This window comes from Urtica dioica, chromosome 1 (assembly GCF_054948205.1).
Source record: "Urtica dioica subsp. dioica isolate 48M chromosome 1, U.dioica_male_clone48M_v1_H2, whole genome shotgun sequence".
In the NCBI taxonomy this organism is placed as follows: domain Eukaryota; kingdom Viridiplantae; phylum Streptophyta; class Magnoliopsida; order Rosales; family Urticaceae; genus Urtica; species Urtica dioica.
The window spans coordinates 34821954-34828368 of record NC_142756.1 but is presented as its reverse complement, the minus strand read 5'-3'; positions in this window follow the sequence as shown (position 1 = coordinate 34828368).

The window sequence follows — 6415 nt, the reverse complement described above, 5'->3', positions numbered from 1 at the left end:
GATCTCAACAAAGCCTGCCCGAAAGACAGCTTCCCTCTCCCGAGGATCGAGCAGCTCGTGGACGCCACTGCGGGCCACGAACTGCTAAGCTTCATGGACGCCTACTCAGGCTACAACCAGATCCGCATGCACGAGCCGGATCAAATTAAAACCACCTTTGTTACGAACTGCGGACTTTACTGTTACAAGGTCATGCCCTTTGGCCTCAAAAACGCGGGAGCAACGTATCAAAGGTTGGTGAACCGCATGTTCGCCAATCAAATTGGCAAAACTATGGAGGTCTACGTGGATGACATGCTTGTCAAAAGCCTCAAAGCCCACGACCACGTTCGAGACCTTAAGGAAATGTTCACGATCCTGCGGCGCTACAAGATGAAGCTTAACCCCAACAAGTGCGCTTTCGGGGTCGAGTCTGGAAAGTTTCTGGGATACATGGTGAGCCGCCGCGGGATCGAGGCCAATCCTGAGAAGATTAAGGCGATCTTAGAGATGAGGTCGCCACAAAAGGTCAAAGAAGTTCAAAGCTTGACGGGAAGGATCGCCGCCCTGACGCGATTTGTTTCCAAAGCCACTGACAGGTGCCAACCATTCTTCAAGGCACTGAAGAAGACCGACGGGTTCGTGTGGACGGAGGAGTGCGAGGAAGCATTCCGCGATATGAAAGCCTATTTCACCTCCCCCCCGTTCCTCGCGAAGCCAAAGAACGGCGAAACCCTGTACCTCTACCTCGCGGTTTCCGATAGGGCCGTGAGCGCGGTCCTCATACGCGAAGAAGACAAGGTGCAGTGGCCAGTCTACTACGTTAGCAAGGCGCTCCTCGACGCCGAAACCCGATACCCCGAGATCGAGAGACTGTCCCTCGCCCTCGTCATGAGCGCGAGAAAGCTCCGGCCCTACTTCCAGGCGCACCCCATCGTGGTCCGCTCGGGGCATCCCATCGAGAAGGCCCTTCAAAAAGGGACCTCCTCTCGAATGGCGATATGGTCCCAAGAGCTAGGCGAATACGGGGTCGAGTTCCAACCGAGAACCGCCATTAAGGGTCAGGCCCTCACCGACTTCATCGCCGAGTTCACAAGCGCGCCCCCAACCAATGAGGGCGACGAAGGGGGTAAGACCGCGGAAGACAAGGAGGACGACCATAGCGAGTCGTCAAGGAAGAGAACCAACGACCCGATAGGGCCGGTCTGGGATTTACACGTGGATGGCGCGTCAAACGCCCGGGAGGCTGGCGCCGGCGTTGTGCTCACAAATCCCGATAGGGAAAAGCTGAGGTACGCCCTGCGGTTCGAGTTCAAGGCTTCCAACAACGAGGCAGAGTACGAGGCTCTGATTGTTGGCTTGGAGCTAGCGAACAAGTTGGGCGCCCAAAACCTGCGCATCCATTGCGACTCGCAATTGATCGTGAATCAGGTTAAGGGCGACTACGCCGCCAACGAGCCACACATGATCGCCTACTTGTCCAAGGCCCAAAAGAACTTGGAGGCCTTGTCGTGGTTCGAGATCGTCCAGGTCCCTCGAGAGGCGAACGTTGACGCCGACGCCCTAGCTCGCCTCGCGTCTGGGATAGACGAGGAAGGCGAAGGCAGCGTCCCAATCGAAGTGTTGACCCGACCCTACGTCTCGAGAGGCGACGTAGGGGTCATTGACGAGACTCCACCTCCCTCATGGATGACCCCGCTCGTGGAATTCCTTAAACGGGGAGTCGTCCCTGAGGACAAAGAAGAAGCTAGAAAGCTGAGAAGCCTAGCCCCGAAGTACACAATGAGGGAGGACAGTTTGTTCAAAAGAGGCTACTCCATGCCCCTTCTCCGTTGCCTGACCGAGGTGGAGGCGAGGAAAGCACTCCACGAGGTGCACGAGGGGGTGTGCGGTAACCACGCCGCCGGGCAATCTTTGGCATTGAAGTTGCTAAGACTTGGATATTTCTGGCCAACCTTGAAAAAGGACTCCCACGAGTGGGCCAAGAAGTGTGACAAGTGCCAAAGGTTCGCCCACATTCCGCGCCAAGCGCCGGCCCCTTTGTGTCCGATTATCGTGCCGCGACCTTTCGCGAAGTGGGGAATCGACCTCATCGGCGAGCTACCTACGGCCCCGAGACAATACAAGCACGCGATCGTGGCTATCGATTACTTCACGAAGTGGGTAGAGGCCGAACCGCTAGCAAAGATCACCGAGGCGAACACGACAAGCTTCATTTGGAGAAACATCATCTGCCGCTTCGGGATCCCTGCGTCAATTGTAACCGACAACGGAAAACAATTCGACAATGCGCCCCTCCGAGAAATGTGCGAACAACTTGGCATTAGCAAGACTTTCTCCTCTCCCCGCCATCCCCAAGCCAACGGTCAGGTCGAGGCGGTGAATAAGACGATCAAGGAGAACCTGAAGAAGAAGCTGGAGGCAAGAAAGGGGGCTTGGGCTGACGAGCTCCCCATGGTCTTATGGGCATACCGCACCACCGCCCGAAACGCGACCGGCGAAACCCCTTTCGCTCTCGCGTTCGGCGTCGAGGCTGTGGTACCCGTCGAGATCAAGCTGCCAACCTTGCGCATCGAGGAGTACGACGAAGCCGCCAACGATGACGCGATCAGGCTCGAGCTAGACCTCATAGACGAAAGGAGGGCGGACGCACTTACCCGGCTTGCTGCGCAGAAGAGGAAGGTCGAGAAGTACTACAACTCGAAGATCAAGCTGCGGAAGTTCGCCGACGGAAGCCTCGTCCTTCGAAGGGTGTTCCGAAACACCAAAGTGCAAGGTGCGGGAGTTCTAGGCCCCACCTGGGAAGGCCTGTACCGTGTGCGCCGAGCCATCCACAATGGCACATACGAGCTCAAGAACATGGAGGGACTCGTGTTCACACACCCATGGAATGCGGAGCATCTCCGACAATATTACCAGTAGACGTTCATTCGTCCTTTTTTCGCTTTTTGTCTCCATGTAATTTTCAATTCTAGCAAAGGCAATTTACGATTTCGAGTTTGGCCAACGGCCTGGGATGTAATTTTTGAACCATTTCGATAATTTAATAAATTACATTTCACTTCAAAACACTTGGTATCTTAGTTTCTAGCCTCCTCTACGAGCACCCAAGAAACTCGGGGGGCTAAGGAGGATAAGGCGAGAGCAACAAGCTCGCTTACTCCACTTTCCACGCGCCAAACGGTAACTCCACTTTCCACGCGCCAAACGGTAACAAAACACCCATAAATCGGATCCGCGCCCCGGACCTCCGACTTCGTACCCTCCTCGTGCGACGCTCTCGCACGGGTCGAGACCGTATGCCGAGAGATAGCGAAACGTCGACGAGTCGGATCCGCGCACCGGACCTCCGGCCTCGCACGTCTTTTGCTGCGACCCTCTCGTGCACCGATGCACCTTGCGCACCGATAGGCGGCAAGTCATCGATGGATCACGTCCGCGCACCGGATCGTCGATCTCGGCAGTCAAAACCCAAAACGTGACACGCGTACCAACGAGTACCACGCTCACTGGGAGCTGCAAACCCATCCCGATACGCACGCCGATAGGTAGCGTACTCGCCGAAGGATGAGCGCGGCGGCCACCCAGCTCGCGCGCGCCGATTGGCAGTGAGTCACAAATGGATGGCCGGAAATCGCACCCGCCGGATGAAACTGGTCTAACCTGCATCCGCGAGAAATTTAGCCGCCAAATGCGGCAGTAAGCCGTGCCAACCGGTTACGCTAAGCATAGTAAGCCGGGCTCGTAAGACACGCACTATTCAAATTGCGCAAATCGATTACACTAAGCGTAGCAAGTCGAGAAAATAAGACGCACGATGAAAAGAAAGCTTCAATCAAAGCAAAACAATATTGCGTAAACAACCCAATAAGAAAGGTACGAAAGTACGACGCAAACATAACAATAATCCGAAAGAAAGCATAAAGCGAGCGCTAAACAAGTGCGCGAAAAACCAAGGAAACTCAACTAGTCCGAGCCAAAATCGACTTGCTCTTCATCTCCTTCGGGGTCGGGGGCGCCAAACCCGCCAACGGCTTCTCCGTCAGGCTGGTGGGTCGTCGACTGAGCAGCCTCGGCGGGGATCTGTGGATGCGAGTCGTCCTCCGGTGGCTCGTCATCGTAAGGAGGGAACATGTTGTTGAAAAAGGAAAACGTGGTCCCGCGAGACGCGTTCTCCTTCTCGGTCGCTTCCCGAACTCGCCGGGCCGCCTCGTAACGAGCCGCCTCCAACGCCAAGTCCCAGTCGTCCTCCAAGTCGGTCTTGGATCGCACGGCGTCTTCCTTCTCCTCAACAAGGGTCCGCATCTCCGTCCGGAGGGTATCCCTCTCCCTCTCGACCTTAACCCGAGCGATCTCGCTCGCCGATAGTCGAGCGTGAACGATGCTCAGCTCTGCATCCCGGCTCGTGAGCGCCGCCTGAAGCTTCTTCGTTTCCCCCAGGAAGGTGTCGGCTGCCTGCTCCGCCTTCTCACGAAGCGCCTTCTCGGTGGCCAATTCCCCGCGAGCTCGCTCCAGCTCCCCCTCGAGCGCCTCAAATTCTCGGGCGGTGTGAGCCCCCGCTAGGGCGGTAGCGTGCGCAACCGCCATGCTCGTCTTCTCCTTCTCCATGATTTGCATGCGTCGTAGCATATCTCGGAGAATGCGATCGCTCCGCTCTTGGCGCGCGAGCATCTGCAAGCAAGCAAAACGCGGATAATTACAATAAGCACGACAGTCATACATAACACAAGCAAACGAGCCATACCTTTCGGGCGTCGCCGATCCCGTTCTGGAAGTGCTCGAGGTCGCTCGTCGTCAGCAGGCCTTTGAAATCCCGCAAGGAGGTCTCAAGGATCCCTCGGGAGCACTGGTCTCTCAACTCTGCCGCCTCCGCTAGGAGTATGGAGTCCAGGCTGTCTGGCACTGTCGATGTGTGAGCGCGTTTGTGCCCGGACGGTGACCCGAGAGAAGCCGACGATGATGGTAGTTTGTTGGAGGAGATCTTTTCATTCCTCGCCCGCGATGGCGACCCCCCGCGACGGGCCTCGGCTGGAGGGCGAGCCACGGTCGTAGCATCGTCGGTGGGCGTTGCTCCTGGCATTTGGGTGCGCGGTCGGTGACGTCGAGCCATGGCACCTTCAGAGAAGAAAAGCGCGTTTGTCAGTTAAAACGTAATGGTAAGCGTAAATAATGGAAAAACAACGATAACGCGACGACGCATGCTCTATCAGTACCCCCCGCGTCGGGTGGGGGGGCAGACGAACCCCCCGCCTCGGATTCCGGGCCAGTCTCCACTCCAGGTCCGGAACATGAGGAGTCTTCGTCAGCAGGCACGAACCATCCGGTGGTTGCCATAAGATCCGGGGACTCGAAAAGCGATCCTTGCCGCCTCGAGTCGGGAACCGCTCCGATCACGAGCGCAAGTTCGGAGCTCTCGATGCCATAGTCGGCCGGGAATTCAGCAACGGGGCCAAAGGTGAGAGGTGCCGTCCCGAAGGCAGATTCGGACGCCCACACCCAAGGATATCGGTGTTTCGAGGTCAGCTTGGTGAGGATGGTGAATCGCTTCCGGTGCTGAACCTTGTAGAAGCCGGGTTTCCCGGGAACATCGAAGACGGCCACGAGATTCCTGATGTCGTCGGCCGTGACGGCTCGACCCTTCGCTCGGTGCAGCATCATGTGGCAGGCCGCCACCATACGGTAGAAGGATGGGGACATCTGGGCCGCATGAGCACCGAGCCGAGCTAGAAGATCCTGGATCACGGGCTGAAAAGGCAGTCGTAGCCCTCCCCGAAGGCTCGCCTCGTGAACGGCGGCGTACCCCTTCCGAGGGCGAGTCGGCAGATCGTCGGGCAACGGTCGCAAAAGCGATACGGCCGACGGGATGTGGAACCGCTTCCTCAAACCACTAAAGCTGGCAATCGAGAGTGAACTCGGGAAATCGATGCCAGAACAGTCAAAGCTATCTCGAATCGCCGTTTCCCCGAGGGGAAACGACGAGGTTCGTTCTTCTTCCCGCGCAGTCGAGCTTGTCGGGGTGACCGATAGGACGCGACGACCCGACGTCTCGCCCGAACCCTCGTGGTGCCCGCTACGGTAGCTCGCTCGGGCTGTGGTATGCACACTCGGCCCACTGGGGCCCGTTTCCCGGTTGTTGACCACGAGAGGCGGCTCCGTCGGCGCGTCCGGTCCGTTCGTGAGCCCATGGTGCGTGTCGAGCGATGGGATGGCCGTGTGGCCCCCGTGGGCTGCGTCCGGCCCAAGCTCGTGGTTCGGCCCAAGGTCCTGTAAGGGGTCAAGCTCTCTCTCACCTAGGCCCGGCCCAATGGGTCCTAGGGTTTGAGCATGCTCCAAGCTCTCCCCACCTAGGCCCGGCCCAATGGGCCCTAGGGTTTGGGAAGGGTCCAAGCCGGCCGCCCCCTCTCCTCGAGCAATGGATGGCCGGCGCGCCCCACCT